Consider the following 18,653-nt stretch of genomic DNA (forward strand, 5'->3'; position numbering starts at 1 on the left):
ACACCCAAGTCCCATATTTTTCCACGGACCCCCCGGGACCGTCAAATACGGGGTCAGGGTCCGTTTACCCAAAATATTGACCGAAGTCAACTTAAATTCAATTTTAAAGACAAAATTAGCATTTTTCTCAAGTTTTCACATAAAGGATTTTCGGATATACGCCCGGACTATGCATGCAAATCGAGGTGAGACAAAAGGAGGTTTTTAAGGCCTCGGAACACAGATTTGACTGTTAAAACAAGAGATGACCTTTTGGGTCATCACATGTTTGAATATGATTAAACAAATTGAGTGCCATAGAAAAATTAAATGTATGAATATATTATAAAAATAATAATTAAAATAATCTAAAGTTATTTTAACTATAAGTAAAATAACTAGGTAAAAATATATTAAATACTATATAATATAGAAGGTATTACATAAATGAGAGGATTTATAATGTTAAGGGCATAATAGACTTTTCAGGTGAAAGGTTTGTAAAATCTGGTCAAAGTGATTATAGTGATAACTAGATCATAATAAAATAATTTTTGTCGTAACAAAAGAAAGAAAAGTGTCACGACTCGTAATTCCCACCGTCGAGACCGTGATGGCGCCTAATATTCCCACTTGCTAGGCAAGCCAATGTTAGAACAATTTATCCATTTCTGACAATTGAATTAAATAACGAGAGATAACTGGAATAACCGAAATAACAATGCGGAAGATAAAACTACCAAACGTCTATTACAATTCCCCTGAACATGGTGTCGCAAGTGCACGAGCTTCTAAAGTAATGCACATAAAGGTTTGAAATAAGTACAAAGCTGTCTAAATGAAGTTATATAGCTAAAAGAAAAGAGGATGGGGACTTCAGGAGCTGCGAGCGCTGAGTAGTTGTACCTCAAGTCTCCGTAAGCTGTTCGATCCGAGCTCTCTAGTAGCCGCCGCCGGGACAGACTCCAAAATCTGCACAGTGTGCAGAGTCTAGTATCAGTACAACCGACCCATACAGTGATAAGTGTCGAGCCTAACCTCGACGAAGTAGTGACGAGGCTAAGGTAGGTCACCTACACTATAACCTGTACACAGTATACATCAATGACAGAATAATAAAAATACTGAACAAAATTTAAACAGCCAACAAGAAATGATAACCACAGCCTCGAAAATACACTAGTGTCGTCCATAATTACCAATCTTTACCAGTTCAAATAATAATACTGAGAAACAACTCAGCTCAGGAAATGGAAACATATAGGTTGTTGCGGCGCACAACCCGATCCCACCAGACAACACAAAATTCTCCCTTATTCTACCGTAACAATATCAATAACAGTAAATAATATAGATTTGTTACGGCGCGCAACCCGATCCCACCATATATCAATATCAATATCACAATTCACCCTTATTTCACCATATCAATCCACCCTTATTTCATATGTTGTGGCGTGCAATCCAAGCCCACCGTACAGTATGAATTCATCCTTATTCCACCTAATTAATCCACCCTTATTACCCCTGTTGCGGCGTGCAGCCCGATCCCACCATATCAGTACCAAACACTCAATGTACACAGTCAAATCAACAGTGGAAACTACAAAGCCTTTATGATCATTAAATACCAAACTGAACCAAAAGGGAAACATTGATCAATATAGAATCTACACAAATAGTACTACATAGCGAGACCAATCCAGCAATTTACAACTATAAGGTGAAAACAAGTCAAGTTAAGCAAATAGCAGGGATTCGAGAAATTATGAAAAGAGCTAACATCATTAACGGGAGAAGATATTGATTAACAGGTAGCAGTTAAGCATGGAAAGCATGTAGAGCATACAACAATTAAGACAGCAAGGGAAACAATTAAGGAAAAGCGGCAAATCAGGGAAAACAGATAATTTGGCGACGTACAAGCACTCGTCACCTCGCATATACGCCGCTCACATGAGAATCACATAGCAAATAATCCGAGAGTTCCTAATTTCCTCAAGTCAAGGTTAGACACAAACTTACCTCTGTCACGATCCAAAATCCCTCCGAAGGAGTCGTGATGACACCTAGTCTCTAAACTAGGGAAGCCTAACATAAACTGAAATAGCATTGATATTTGCCAACTTTAAATTCAATAACTCTTGATAATTTATAATTCCCAAAACCGGTGGTACAAGTCACAAGCCTATCTAAGAGTAATTTCACAAAATAATACATCACTGCCCCGAAACAAAGGAGCAAATGGAAGTAAATACAAATGAAGGTGACTCCGAGACCTGCGAACGCCGTAGCAGGTTTACCTTGAGTCTCCACCGCGATGACCCACACAACTACTATCAATCCACCTGAATCTGTACAGAAAAATGTACAGAAGTGTAGTATCAGCACAACCGACCCCATGTGCTGGTAAGTGCGTAGCCTAACCTCGGCGAAGTAGTGACGAGGCTAGGACCAGGCTATCAAATAAACCTGTGCAATATAGCGTACAAAATAATAGGAAGCAGATAATAATGGGGACACAATGATCAACCAATGATATAAATAGCAGGGAACAAGAACATCATAAATGTTTCTCAACAAATAATAAGTACAAGTGCAATCAATTAATCAAGTCCTTCAAATATAAATCTTTTGCCTATAAATCCTTCAAGTAATAATCTCTAAGATACTATGCTTTTCAATAAATATATTTCGAATATACTTACTTTCGAGTAAAGGTCACCTTGTGACGCCTCATTTCAAAATCATAAATAATATAGGTCTCAGCCCACTTTCACATTTTCACGGCACCTCGTGCCCATATTTATATCACGATCGCACGGACAACTCACGTGCCATTAAACAACACCATAATAATTTCCCCGGCACCTTGTGCCCACATATTTCTATCTCACGTTGTACAACAATATTCTCATATTATTCAGTTCATAGGTTCCATACCCAATGCCATTAAGAATGTTCAAGGAGCCTCATTCACTTAACATAAAGTAGAGTACAACTTCCAACTCAATTAGGATATCAACAAGAAAAGGTGAAGTTATTTTTAGAAATTATTTGATAAAGAAAATACCCTTTTCAATTAAAGTACAATATCGAATGAATCATTACCTTTAATACGAGAAATCAATAAATCAAAACATAGTAGAAATTTCTTTTTAAGTAAAGTACAACCTCAAACGGTTTAAGGAAAATTTAGTTGAGAAATCCATTGAGTTAAAAATGTAACAACTGTTGAAATTTGAAGTATTGAACATATAAAAGAAAAAAATAAGGCGAAGTATTATAAACATTATGAATTCCAACACAAAGGATCACGACAGTAAAGATATCTAAACAGTTAATACACTTGAATTGTTAATAACAAGTGAACACAACAAACAGAAAGTGCACGGAACCAAAATCCAATTACTAACAAGGATAAGGGAAACAAACACAAAATCTCATTTTCATTTCATATCTCGTTGCAGGCGTGTAACACGCTCCCATTTCATATATTTCGTTGCAGGCGTGCAACCCGATCCCATTTCATATATCTCGTTGCAGGCGTGCAACCCGATCCCATTTACAAATCATCATCAATCATAAAATTACGGCAAAGGAACAATAGTACAACAATCAAATCCCGGCAAGGGAAACAACATCAAAACAATAACATCCCGTCAAGGGAACAATAGTACAACAATCAAATCCCGGCAAGGGAAACAACATCAAAACAATAACATCCCGGCTAGGGAACAATAGTACAACAATTCAATTCTCAACTTGAGCCAATGCTCTACAATGTTCAACAATTCAATTCTCAACTTGAGCCAATGCTCTACAATGTTCAACAATTCAATTCTCAACTTGAGCCAACGCTCTACCATGTTCAATTAACAATAATACTTCCACAAGTCATATTTCTCAATAGAAATTATCATATAGAGCATATACAATACGAAACGGAGTCACATTAATCAAAGTATAAGACTCACGGGCATGCTTGACACCAACGTATAGATACCCGTCACCATGCCTATACGTCGTACTCAACAAACAACACATAACAGCTAGGACACAACTCCTAATCCCTCAAGCTAAGGTTAGACCAAACACTTACCTCGCTTTGCTACCAATTCAAACTTCCAACAAGCCTTTGCCTCGCGAATTCGTCCGAAGCTTCAAATCTAGTCATAATAATTCAAAATACTCAACACGAATCGTAGGAACTAATTCCATATAAATTTACACATTTCCGAATTAAAATCCGAAATTTAAGCTCAAAATTGTTCGTGGGGCCCACGTCTCGGAATCCGACGAAACTCATAAAATCCGATAACCCATTCCGTTACGAGTTCAACCGTACAAAAATTATCGAATTCCGATGTCAGATAGACCTTCAAATCCTAAATTTTTATTTTTGGAAAGTTTTACAAAAACTACAATTTCTTTCATCCAAATCCTTAATAAACGATGAATATTGATATAGATTTATGAAATGTAATCACTTCCGGATATAGAACACTTACCCAAGTCGAAATCGTGAAAAACCGCCTTTGAAATCGCCCAAATCCGAGCTCCATAGCTCCAAATGTGTTAAAAATGGCTGAAACTCGCGTTTTATAATCTGTCCAGGCAAGTCGCAGGTGTCAAATGTGACTTGTAAATCACATTTGGTACTTGCAATTTACACTGCCCCAGAACACAGCATTACCCGCCTTCAGTAAATCAATGATAATTTTTTGTACAAATGTCCAATTGATGAACGGTTTGATGCTCTGGAAACTAGACTCAAAGAGCTTTAATTTGATAGGTTGTGCATCATATAAAACGTTATATCCATGTAGATATGCTCGTCCAAAGTGAGGTCCTGCACGTACTCATTTGCAACTTTAGTCTATTATGTAATTTTCCAACTTGGCTTAGACTTAGGACTTTCCTTAGACCCCATATATCTTCTATTACACCTAGTACACTTGCTATCATATCCATTTGGTATCCATCATGGTAATAGACCTCTTCCACATATAAAATAATATAATTAGAACACGTCAACTTTCTTATTTCGCCAAAATGCACCGAATTGTCCTATGGACTTCCAAATCAAAATTCGGACACACGTCTAAGTCCGAAATCACCATACGAAGCTATTGACATCATTAAAATTCCAATTTGGGGTCGTTTGCTCAAAAGTAAACTCTTCTGTCAACTCTTTCCATTTGAGCTTCAAAACTAAGATTTTGATTTTCTTTAAATTTAACTCCGAATCTTACGAAAATCAAACTTGACCATACATGCGGGTCATAATGCGTATTACGAAGCTCCTCGAGGTCTTAAGCCATTGAACGAGACGCTAATTCTTAAAACGACAGGTCAGGTCGTTACATTCTCCACCTCTTAAACAAACGTTCGTCCTCGAACGTACCAAGACTTATTCCGAGGTTACCAAATTGATGATTTTACTTTTACACATATACTCTCGGTTGATCTCACGTTACCGCATTTGACACAATCCCGACAACACCATCTCAGTTGAGATTATTTCCTTTATCCATATTTGTGACTTTAAGTCCAAATTTCTTACTCTCCAAACATTTTCAAAATGGTCCAATTTTTTTTTTCACATCAACACACGGTATTAGTCTCATGTCAACACACATCAACTTTTAATAGCGCTTAAATACTTTGAAATTTTCCTGGGATGTTACATTCTCCCCCACTTAGGGTCATTCGTCCTCACATACAACACGTAACTTATCTCTTTCTTCGCACATCTCAGCGTCCCAAATTTTTCTAACTCCCAAATTTTTCAGAAATTTTGGCAGAGTCTCCCATGTAATTGGGCCTATCCACCTGTCAGAGTAACACCAAAACAACTCCTGACAACACATCTACAACCCAACAAATCACCATAATGTATTTATCAATAACACCAATCTCCGTATTACAAGTGTGACACTATCATAAAGATATTTCGACATGAAACACATCATATGTATGACCTTAACCACATCTCTGGTTTTAATAGTTGTACATAATCGATTACAAAATTGCCAATTAACTTCATGTTAACAAATTCTTGTTTCAAGCTTTCACTTTACTAATAACAAGGCACGAGGCATGAAAACCTTATTATTACTTACGCAAATTAACGACTCACATTTAACGCCACCTGGGCACTCATCTCGTAGGCTATAATTCAATAATTACAATACAATTTGGTAAATTATGCACAGAGATATTCATACAAGAATTTTCAGATAAGCCTCATAGGCATGTCTCCCTATAATTACTATATTACAAATTTTAATTTCATAAAAGGAGAATTTAAACACATAAATTTTTTACCACCAGGACCTCGTCCTTATATAACATCCACCGCAGCTTGTAGCCCGGTTTAAATATTTCATATCATATAAAAATATGAGGATCTCGTCCTCAACTCTGAATCACAAGTATCTTACACATTGTGCCAACTAAAATTTTTCATTTCCTTTCTTCCTTCTTTCAAATAATTTATGTTAAACAAAATCACAATATACAATGATCCCTCATACCGGTAGGGCATATAATTCACAACTGAATCAATTATTTAGAAATTACATCAAACTCATCGAATTGATTAACAATAGTCACTTAGCCTCACAACTATTTTTTTTAGTGACCAACACATAATGATAGACATAGCTATCTCCATATAATCTCCCAACAGAAGTATTCACATAAGTAAATTTAATATTACGAAGCTCACTTATGATTGGAGCATATTAGGAGGACTTTCCTCGATACTCAGAACCGAATCAAGTTAAGGAAATAGTTATTTTATAATAACTCGAGATCGTGCTTGCAATGACACCATCTGGTGTAGCGACCTCAGCTATACCATAGCAAATATATCAATGGGTCGGGCCTCCACCTCTTAGGCGCCATCTACCCTCTTTTCCTCCACCCCTAATTGGTAGTGTAAGTAGAGTAGTAACTGTAATGGAGTACGTGGCACGTGTGCTCTAGTGGAATAGATTTCTCCCAAGTCTGGAACAATTTCTCATGATGTTCCTAGTATCACCATATTCATAACAACCAATCTGCGGTCCACCTACTCATACTGAGTCTCTGCCGGATAACTAGGATAACCATTGTAGGAATCCCATACCAGTGGTGCATTAAAAGATGACTGCCCCACGCGAGTGCCCTGATTAACTACGGCACTATGAGTATTCTAAAATTGTTTCCATGTCCCTGCTGATACCGAAATGTAGAATTATTAAGGATGCGGGAATAATTCAAGTCCTATCATCATCCCATTCAAATCTCAGCTCTTAATTATATACAAGTTTTGTAAAACCTTTCAATACCACATAAATATATCTCATGCCAAAATTGATAAAACACATGACCCCGCAATTTGATCGTTGATAGTGGACTCCCCTCACTTGGCACGAATTCGATGATCCACAATACTAACCTTCATTGCTCGTACGACACCAGAAATAAGACACCTCAAGCTATTTATTTGGCGCATGTCATCCTCGTGATAGTTAAACTCGCTTCCTCCAGTGTTTTGGTTGCTAGTTATACCCTTCGCTAAATAGAAATCCCATATGAACCACATAGTCTCTAATACCACCAACTATCTTCAGATATACATCCACCTCGTGACCATGCCACGATTGTGATGATTAGGCAACTAATTAAGCCTTCTTAAGATCATACTTATCAACCAGATATTAGAACCTGTTGCACCTCCATGTGCACAACTGAATGATCTCTCAATACATCCGCATCTTCAATCTTGGTAACACGTGGTAACAATGATTGAGCAACCCTGGCTCCCGTATAACCCCTCTGTAGTATCACAGACCATTGGTGCATAGTTATTAACGAGTGCGCAATTTCATACACGAGTGGATGTAAAGGAACATAAGTTATATACTTCGAGCTGAATCAATATCGCACGATAAGGAATGAAAGAAGGGGAATTTCCTAATAGTTCTGTAGCCTCTCGAAGATAAGTACAGACGTCTCCGTACCGATCCGCAAGACTCTACTAAACTCGCTTATGACTTGTAGCACCTATGAACCTAGAGCTCTGATACCAATTTGTCACGACCCAAAATCCCTCCGAAGGAGTCGTGATGGCACCTAGTCTCTAAACTAGGTATGCCTAACATAAACTGAAATGGCATTGATATTTGCCAACTTTAAATTCAATAACTCTTGACAATTTACAATTCCCAAAACCGGTGGTACAAGTCACAAGCCTATCTAAGAGTAATTTCACAAAATAATACATCACTGCCCCGAAACAAAGGAGCAAATGGAAGTAAATACAAATGAAAGTGACTCCGAGACCTACGAATGCTGTAGTAGGTTTACCTTGAGTCTCCACCGCGATGACCCACACAACTACTATCAATCCAGCTGAATCTGTACATAAAAATGTACAGAAGTGTAGTATCAGCACAACTGACCCCATGTGCTGGTAAGTGCGTAGCCTAACCTCGGCGAAGTAGTGGCGAGGCTAGGACCAGGCTACCAAATAAACCTGTGCAATATAGCGTACAAAATAATAGGAAGCAGATAATAATGGGGACAACAATGATCAACCAATGATATAAATAGCAGGCAACAAGAACACCATAAATGTTTCTCAACAAATAATAAGTACAAGTGCAATCAATTAATCAAGTCCTTCAAATTTAAATCTTTTGCCTATAAATCCTTCAAGTAATAATCTCTAAGATACTATGCTTTTCAATAAATATATTTCGAATATACTTACTTTCGAGTAAAGGTCACCTTGTGACGCCTCATTTCAAAATCATAAATAATATAGGTCTCAGCCCACTTTCACATTTTCACGGCACCTCGTGCCCATATTTATATCACGATCGCACGGACAACTCACGTGCCATTAAACAACACCATAATAATTTCCCCGGCACCTTGTGCCCACATATTTCTATCTCACGTTGTACAACAATATTCTCATATTACTCAGTTCATAGGTTCCATACACAATACCATTAAAAATGTTCAAGGAGCCTCATTCACTTAACATAAAGTAGAGTACAACTTCCAACTCAATTAGGATATCAACAAGAAAATATGAAGTTATTTTTAGAAATTATTTGATAAAGAAAATACCCTTTTCAATTAAAGTACAATATCGAATGAATCATTACCTTTAATACGAGAAATCAATAAATCAAAACATAGTAGAAATTTCTTTTTAAGTAAAGTACAACCTCAAATGGTTTAAGAAAAATTTAGTTGAGAAATCCATTGAGTTAAAAATGTAACAATTGTTGAAATTTGAAGTATTGAACATATAAAAGAAAAAAATAAGGCGAAGTATTATAAACATTATGAATTCCAACACAAAGGATCACGACAGTAAAGAGATCTAAACAGTTAATACACTTGAATTGTTAATAACAAGTAAACACAACAAACAGAAAGTGCACGGAACCAAAATCCAATTACTAACAAGGATAAGGAAAACAAACACAAAATTTCACTTTCATTTCATATCTCGTTGCAGGCGTGCAACCCACTCCCATTTCATATATCTCGTTGCAGGCGTGCAACCCGATCCCATTTCATATATATCGTTGCAGGCGTGCAACCCGATCCCATTTCATATATCTCGTTGCAGGCGTGCAACCCGATCCCATTTCATATATCTCGTTGCAGGCGTGCAACCCGATCCCATTTACTAATCATCATCAATCATAAAATTCCGGCAAGGGAACAATCGTACAACAATCAAATCCTGGCAAGGGAAACAACATCAAAACAATAACATCCCGGCAAGGGAACAATAGTACAACAATCAAATTCCGGCAAGGGAAACAACATCAAAATAATAACATCCCGGCAAGGGAACAATAGTACAACAATCAAATCCCGACAAGAAAAACAACATCAAAATAATAACATCCCGGCAAGGGAAAAATTGTACAAAAATTCAATTCTCAACTTGAGCCAATGCTCTATAATGTTCAACAATTCAATTCTCAACTTGATCCAACGCTCTACCATGTTCAATTAACAATAATACATCCACAAGTCATATTCCTCAATAGAAATTATCATATAGAGCATATACAATACGAAACGGAGTCCCATTAATCAAAGTATAAGACTCACGGGCATGCTTGACACCAACGTATAGATACCCGTGACCATGCCTATACGTTGTACTCAACAAATAACACATAACAACTAGGACGCAACTCTTAATCCCTCAAGCTAAGGTTAGACCAAACACTTACCTCGCTTTGCTACCAATTCAAACTTCCAACAAGCCTTTGCCTCGCGAATTCGTCCGAAGCTTCAAATCTAGTCATAATAATTCAAAATACTCAACACGAATCGTAGGAACTAATTCCATATGAATTTACACATTTCCGAATTAAAATCCGAAATTTAGCTCAAAATTGTTCGTGGGGCCCACGTCTCGGAATCCGACGAAACTCATAAAATCCGACAACCCATTCTGATACGAGTTCAACCATACAAAAATTATCGAATTCCGATGTCAAATGGACCTTCAAATCCTAAATTTTTATTTTTGGAAAGTTTTACAAAAACTACAATTTCTTTCATCCAAATCCGAAATAAAACGATGAATATTGATATAGATTTATGAAATGTAATCACTTCCGGATATAGAACACTTACCCAAGTCGAAATCGTGAAAAACCCCCTTTTGAAATCGCCCAAATCCGAGCTCCATAGCTCCAAATGTGTTAAAAATGGCTGAAACTCGCGTTTTATAATCTGTCCAGGCAAGTCGCAGGTGTCAAATGTGACTTGTAAATCACATTTGGTACTTGCAATTTACACTGCCCCAGAACACAGCATTACCCGCCTTCAGTAAATCAATGATAACTTTTTGTACAAATGTCCAATTGATGAACGGTTTGATGCTCTGAAAACTAGACTCAAAGAGCTTTAATTTGATAGGGTGTGCATCATACAACTCGTTATATCCATGTAGATATGCTCGTCCAAAGTGAGGTCCTGCACGTACTCATTTGCAACTTTAGTCTATTATGTAATTTTCCAACTTGGCTTAGACTTAGGACTTTCCTTAGACCCCATATATCTTATAGTACGCCTCGTACACTTGCTATCATATCCATTTGGTATCCATCATGGTAATAGACCTCTTCCACATATAAAATAATATAATTAGAACACGTCAACTTTCTTATTTCGCCAAAATGCGCCGAATTGTCCTATGGACTTCCAAATCAAAATTCGGACACACGTCTAAGTCCGAAATCACCATACGAAGCTATTGACATCATTAAAATTCCAATTTGGGGTCGTTTGCTCAAAAGTAAACTCTTCGGTCAACTCTTTCCATTTGAGCTTCAAAACTAAGATTTTGATTTTCTTTAAATTTAACTCCGAATCTTACGAAAATCAAACTTGACCATACATGCGGGTCATAATGCGTATTACGAAGCTCCTCGAGGTCTTAAGCCGTTGAACGAGACGCTAATTCTTAAAATGATAGGTCGGGTCGTTACAACCTCGCTCCAAGGACCACTCAAAGCTCAACCACGACTTTTCCTTTCAAACTAGCCTCCGAACCAACAATATCACTACCAACCAAACGATTCAAAATAAACCTTAGGAATCACCCACGATAATAAAATTTAGATTTAGGTCATTATTGGAAAAGTCAACACCCGAGCCCGCTTGGTCCAAACCCGAAGACCAAAACCCGATTACCCTTTCACCCCCAAGCCCGGATATGTGATTGGTTTTGGAATCCGACCTCAATTGAGGTCTAAATCCCCAAATTTCAAAATCCCTAGTTTCTACCCAAAAATCCCCAATTCCACCATGAAAAACTTAGATTTTAGGTTGAAATCTTGTAAAATGAAGTGAAAGATTAAAAAAAAATCTAGTTTAGAATCACTTACCAATGATTTGGGGAAGAAAGATTCTTTGGAAAATCGCCTTTTGTGTTTTAGGTTTTGAAAATTTGAAGAATGGGAGAAAATCCCGTCTAAGTCACTTTTTACACAGCTGCAGATGTCGCATTTGCGACCTGACATCGCAAATGCGAGGTCCTCCTCACCTCTGCTGCCTTCGCAATTGCAAACATATGTTCGTAAATGCGAACTTGAATCTCCACAAATGTGACTAAATGATCGCATTTGCAATCACTGCCGCTCCCGGCTTTACTTCGCAAATGCGAAGATGTCTTCGCAATTGCAGGACTGTATGGCCCAGCTACTCTTCGCATTTGCGATGAGAAGCTCGCAAATACAGAACCTGCAGAGGTCGCAATTGTGATGCCTAATCTCGCAAATGCGTGATTAGAGGCCTGCAACAAGATTAGTTACACCAACAAATCTTTCCAAGTCTAATTTCACTCCGTAGCTTATCCAAAACTCACCCGAGCCCTCGGGGCTCCAAACCAAACATACAAACAAGTCTAAAAACCTCATACAAACTTGCTCGCGCAATCAAATCGCCAAAATAACACCTAGAACTACGAATTTAGCGCCAAATCAAATGAAATTCTCAAGAACACTTTGAAATTACTATTTTCTCGACCGGACGTCCGAATCACGTCAAACCAACTCCGTTTCTCACCAAATTTTACAGACAAGTAATAAATAGGGTATTGGACCTATACCGAATTCCGAAACAAAATACGGACCCGATATCCAAAAAGTCAAACCTTGGTCAAACACTTCCATTTCATTAAGCCTTTGACTTTCAAATTTCAGCAAAGTCTGATATCTCGGGCTAGGCACTTCCGATTTCGATTTCGGGCATACGCCCAAGTTCCAAATCATGATACAGACCCACCGGGACCGTCAAATCACGTCCGGGTCCGTTTACCAAAAATATTGGCCGAAGTCAACTCAAAGGAAGTTTTAGGCAAAATTTCTTACTTTCATCAACTTTTAACATAAAAGCTTTCCAGAAACACGCCCGGACTGCGCACGCAAATCGAGGAGGGTAAAAATGAGATATTAGGGCATAAAAACATAAAATTGAGTTCTAAAACACAAGATGGCCTTTCGGGTCATCATAAAAAGTGACTTTTGGGTAATTAATATAAAGTTGAATGACTTTTACGTAACAAAAGAAAGAAAAATGACTTTTGGGTAATGAACACAAAGTTGAATGACCACGCATGAAATTTACTCAATAAATAAGTTAAAGATAAAATAAATGATCAAACCAATCGCGATATAATGGGCAAGCCTGATATTAGGTTGAACAGTGGAATTCGTCCTCGATCGGACCCTCGATACGAGCTCGATCGCGAATAAAGAAGAGAACTAATGAAGAACACTTATAATGATAGCTAGAAGACAAAAATAAACTTTTATTACTTTGGTTTTCGTATTACCTTGTGCCAAAATAAAAGCAACCTTCCTTTTTATATAGGGGGAATTTCAGTCCTAGTACAAGTCTAAATAAGGTAAAACTTTTCTTTTTCCGGTAAATGTCAACCCCCAAGGATGAGATTCGCGCTGTAATATCGGGTTGGGGGCGAATATTACGGCCCCCTACTCGTCATGCATAACCGTTCTCCACGTTTCTCGAGTTCCAAAAACTATACTTGGTCAGGGTTCATTATTTCACGAGAAAACTACCCTCTATAGCCCCTCAAAATTTTAATAGCCCATGTTTTGTCCTACTTACAAAAAATGGCCCTTAGGCCCAAACGTATTGCATATAGTAGCCGAAAGGAATAAGCATGACAACACAAGCGCCTGTAGCTCAGTGGATAGAGCGCCTGCTTCCTAAGCTGAAGGTCGTAGGTTCGACCCCTACCTGGCGCGATAGAGCAACCCTTTTTTTGCCTTTTTAAATGTACTTCTGGATCTGATAAGTATTAGCTAACAATTGAATGAAATATGTAATGCGGGTCATATACGAAATGTCTATTTTTGTATAATAACAGTATATTTTTTGTATAGTAACAGTCTATTTTGTATAGTGACAGTCTATTTTGTATATTTTTTGTATAGTAACAGTCAATTTGTATAGTGACAGTCTATTTTGTATATTTTTTGTATAGTGACAGTCTATTTTGTATAGTGACAGTCTATTTTGTATATTTTTTTGTATAGTTAGTGATAGTCTATTTTGTATATTTTTTGTATAGTGAGAGCTAATTGTATATAAATTGTATAGTGGCAGTCTATTTAGTATATTTTTATATAGCGATAGTCTATTTTGTACATATTTTGTATAATGACAGTCTATCTAGTATACTTTTTGTATATGACATTCTATTTTTGTATATATTTTGTATAGTGACACTCTATTTGTATATAAATTGTATAGTGACAGTCTGTTCTGTATAATTTTTATATATTGACAGTCTATTTTGTATAGTGACAGTTTATTTTGTATAATTTTTGTATAGTAATAGTCTATTTAGTATATATTTTATATAGTGACAGTCTATTTTGTATAGTGACAGTCTATTGTATATAAACTATATAGTGACAGTCTATTTTGTATAATTTTTATATAGTGATAGTATATGTTGTATATATTTTGTAATATACCAATATTCAAATCTATTTTCGAAAGAAATACATAAATATCCATGTAAATATATACTAATGGTGGGTCTGAAATTATAATTTCCATCAAAATCAACTATTGACATACATGTGGAAATGGAAATTTATTTGGTGAAACCCAAAGGATTTCCCTAGCAAAGAAACAGAAAAAAATGAGGCAATAACAGAGAGCTTGGGATTTTTATTCAAAGAGTGGTTGCCCCTCTCTCTTTAACCAATGATTTTCCTTTTCCACTTTTAAAACAAAATCAACAGCCCTTGAATTCCTGGAAATACGTACTACTATACAGTCATTTCTTCAACATCAATCAACAACAGCTATATCTCTCTTTCTGTCTTTGTTTCTGTGATTTTAGTTCCTTTTTTTGGTACATAACAATTGAGGCAGTGATGATATTTTATTTGGATTCTGGGCTAACTGGATCGGGCATATAGACCATCCAACTCGTATCTTGGCCTGACAAATTACCAGACGGCCAGCGATTCAAAGGTTTTTTCTTTGGATGCAATCGGTGATTTTGTAGCCATAGCGTGGTCGCCTCTCTTTTCCGCGATGTGTCTTTACAGATCTGAGCCTCAGTACTTTTGAGCTAGCCACTAGAATTATTTTTGGGCTATAAAATGTATGTTGCAGTTTTTGGGCTACCGGGTGAAATATGTTTGGGCCGATGGGCTATAAATGAAGTTTGCTCTTATTTCACTGTGCCTGATTTCAGATATATCGTTCATCCTTCCCGGGTTTCGATTCGAGGATTCCTTTGGCCTCGATTATAATCATGTCAAGCCGTGCTTTCTCTTTGTTTCCTCATCGGGGAATTGAGAAAAACTCTGCCCCCGATTTTATCCGTACACACTATTAAAACCTACTACTATTTTGTAAGTTCGGTTCGGCCGATTATTTTGTAAGTTTTGTACCATATCAATTTTTCGGTTATTCTATTATGTATAACCAAAATTAGACTTTTCGAAACCGTCCCAATCATATCGGTTTCTATTCGGCATCGATACAGTTCGGTTAGTTTTCGGTATTTTTTAGATGTCATGTAAAGTTCACTAGTAGAAGTAGAATGCACTAACATACATACTTTTATAGGACTTCGCAAAATTCTCTAGACCTTTTTACATTTTAAAGGGTGATGAATTAAGAAAATACGAAAGATGGCTGGAGTATAGATCTATCAACTACTCTACAACAACGTAAAAGAAACTAAACAAATTAATATAAAAAAAATATAAATCACACGAGCGGAAAGATATTAACTAAGCTGGGACTGGGACTCAAGAATAAAGTCTATAGAAGACTACATATTCAAAAAGATAAATCTAAATCATACGAAAGAAAACATAATCAATACATTGTCGTTTGCTACTCATAATGGCTACAACACCTTCTGTCTTGCTAGTGAATATACTGAAAAATAATTTAGTTTCAGTGGGAGTAGCATAATATGTTTGGAATTATGATTTTGAGTTTATTACTTTTTGGCTTGTAATTGTTTTCATAATTCCAAGACCCAAGGAAAATTTAATGTTTTATTATTTTTAATCTTAATATATATTTTTCACATGTAAATTTATTCGGTATGGTTCGGTATTTTCTCGGTTTATTTTCATAAAATAAAAAACCTACCTAATTATCGGCACGGTTATAAATTTATATAAAAATCTACGGTTTTATTAAAAGAAACCTAAAAATCAATTCGGTACGGTACGGTTCGGTCGGTTTAGTCGGTTTTTAAATGTTCATTGACACCCCTACCTACTACATAACAAATTTGACACGAAGCATAAATATAGATAATTACAAACTTGTAGCATTCCTCTAATCTTTGTATTCTAGCTCTTAATTAAACTACAACTGACCCATTTTAATTCGTATCGTATATATTTTTTTAGGGTGGAAGTATGGACTAGCTAGTACCCGACATTGCTGCATGTTTTTTCACATATTTAACAAAACTAATTTTAGGGTCCGCGCTTTGCGTATGCACCCATACTAATGAGTACTCCCTCCAGTCTACAATAAGTGATTTTAGGGCCCTTTTTTATGGTCCAAAATATCTGATTTTTCCAGATATCAAGAATGAATTAATTATTTTTTCTTACATTGCCCTTGGAGTAAATAATATTAGAGTATGTGTTAGGAGTGCTTATGTGAAGAGATAGTAAGTGTTAATATGGTCAATTCCATTGCTAATTAATGTTAAAAGGTGATTTTCTTAATCTGTATGAAAAAGACAAAAAATCACTTATTGTGGATCGGAGGGAGTATATACTTTTTAAAAATCACGTTTGTTTAACCAGAAAAGTAGAATTTCGGACAAAGCCTATTTTTAAAAGAACTCGGGTTACTGATAATCAAGAGAAGGAATATTCTTGCAATGAGGAAGGAAAATTAGAGTATGAAGTAGCAAAGTATTCAATATAAAGCAAAAGTAAATAATTGTATTCTTGTAATAATCAGAACGTGTCCATACAAATGACATTTCTAAGTACAACGTCTTTTCCCCTTTATGACTAGGTCATTATGAGCATTAATGACATTAATGGAACGTTATAATTGGTAATCGTAACTGTTTTGTGAAGATTCTATAACGTTTGTAATCATTCATGCTCAATAATTGAAGACCAACGAATCTGTCCTTTTTCCTGTCTTGGTTCATTCCACCGGTGTCTTTTCAAATTACTAAAGAGACTCGAGCAATCGTTCCTTCTCGTCCCTCAGACATTTTACTCGTACCTATTAAGACTCACGTCTTTTTAAGTACTCTTTTCCAGCTGTCACTTTTCTAACGACCCACGTGTCTTGCCATGTCAGCCACACAATTAATTCCACGTGTAATATTTATTTCCCTCCAATAAAGATAGTCCCCCCACTTGCCAATTATTCAGCAATTGAATATTTGGGAAGTGGATCTCATTTAAAGCGCGAATTTTTGCCGCCATTTCTCACATACCATTATACCTTCTTCTGAACTGATGCGTCGCATGTCACTTCCATTTAATGCATGTGACACGTGGTGGTCATGATTGGTTCTGCAACTCTTCAGCGGTTTCTAGGGCTTTTTACGGTTACATCAATCACGAAGTGACAATTTTCATGATGATGTTTCCATCATTACCTATTTTGCACGACGGTTACTTCTGCATATAAATACATCCTTTGTCTTTACTTTCACGGAATTTTTTTTCTTCAGTGTTCTTTATCCACATCCTGTTCTTCAATACGTTCTACTTCTTCATACAACTATGTCTTCTTCAAATCTCAATCCTCAAAAATTTCTCATTGTAGACGAACTTCCCCCTTCTTCTGGTCCTACTAGAAGTAGGAGAGGTGGTAGGTTGCGTAGTTTAGGGTCAGTTTCTGCACGTGGCTCTTCTTCTCAACCTAGTCCTACTCCCCCATCATCTTCTAGAACTAGGGCCTCTTTTTCTCATAGATCTTCTGTTAGAGGTAGATATTCTAATGAACCAATTCGTGAACCTTCTGTTGATGAGATCATCCCTACTGAACTTTCTTTCTATTCTGATAGGGAATCGATTAGGAATCAAGTCACTTCTATGGCTTCTCATGATCGTGCTGATATTTACCCTTCCCAGATTACTGAAGGTTTGATTTTTGTTGTGCGTAGAGACTGCCATTGGAAATTTGACTTCCCAATTCTGGTTCCTAATGAAAATCAAAGAATAACTTCCTTTAAAGCTGGTTTTTCTTTTGTGTATACATATCCCTTCACATTAGGTTTTAGGTGTTACACCCCGCAATATTATGATGATGTTACATCCTGCAGTATTACATTACGGTGATGTTACGCTTTGCAGAATTAAGTTACAACGATGTTGCACCGTGTAGTATTGTACGTTGAATTTGTCGTAAGGTAGTTGACATCAATCCAAGTAAAAGATTATTTGGAGATTATAAGGATTATGCTATTTCACAAGTGATGAGTAAATTCCTGAAGGTGAAAGGAGAAACAAATAAAAAAAAAAAAATTTTCGTCAAAGTTTGGCATTTTGGGGTAAAATACGGCTTGAGCTAAAATACCCGGTATTTATGGACTAGTGCCATACAAGGTACTACATGACCATGCTAGTAAGGTGTACGAGGTATGT

At 36.5% G+C, this 18,653-nt stretch overlaps 1 non-coding gene across 1 annotated transcript; it reads left to right on the top strand.

The window, feature by feature from the left end:
- TRNAR-CCU lies at positions 13,715–13,787 on the top strand. The gene has a single exon. It is a non-coding gene; the product is annotated as a tRNA-Arg (tRNA).

Source organism: Nicotiana attenuata, chromosome 2 (assembly GCF_001879085.1).
Source record: "Nicotiana attenuata strain UT chromosome 2, NIATTr2, whole genome shotgun sequence".
Taxonomy (NCBI): domain Eukaryota; kingdom Viridiplantae; phylum Streptophyta; class Magnoliopsida; order Solanales; family Solanaceae; genus Nicotiana; species Nicotiana attenuata.